This window comes from Grammomys surdaster, unplaced genomic scaffold (assembly GCF_004785775.1).
Source record: "Grammomys surdaster isolate TR1022 unplaced genomic scaffold, NIH_TR_1.0 1162, whole genome shotgun sequence".
In the NCBI taxonomy this organism is placed as follows: Eukaryota; Metazoa; Chordata; class Mammalia; order Rodentia; family Muridae; genus Grammomys; species Grammomys surdaster.
The window spans coordinates 274603-274908 of NW_021605581.1; positions in this window are offsets into that span (position 1 = coordinate 274603).

Consider the following 306-nt stretch of genomic DNA (forward strand, 5'->3'; position numbering starts at 1 on the left):
AGAATCATACAGCATCATACAGCATCATACAGAATCATACAGCATCATACAGACTCACACAGCATCATACAGAATCATACAGCATCATAGAGAATCATACAGCATCACACAGAATCATACAGAATCATACAGCATCATACAGAATCATACAGCATCACACAGAATTATACAGCATCACACAGAATCATACAGCATCATACAGAATCATACAGCATCATACAGAATCATACAGCATCATACAGAATCATACAGCATCATACAGAGTCACACAGCATCATACAGAATCATACAGAATCATACAGCATC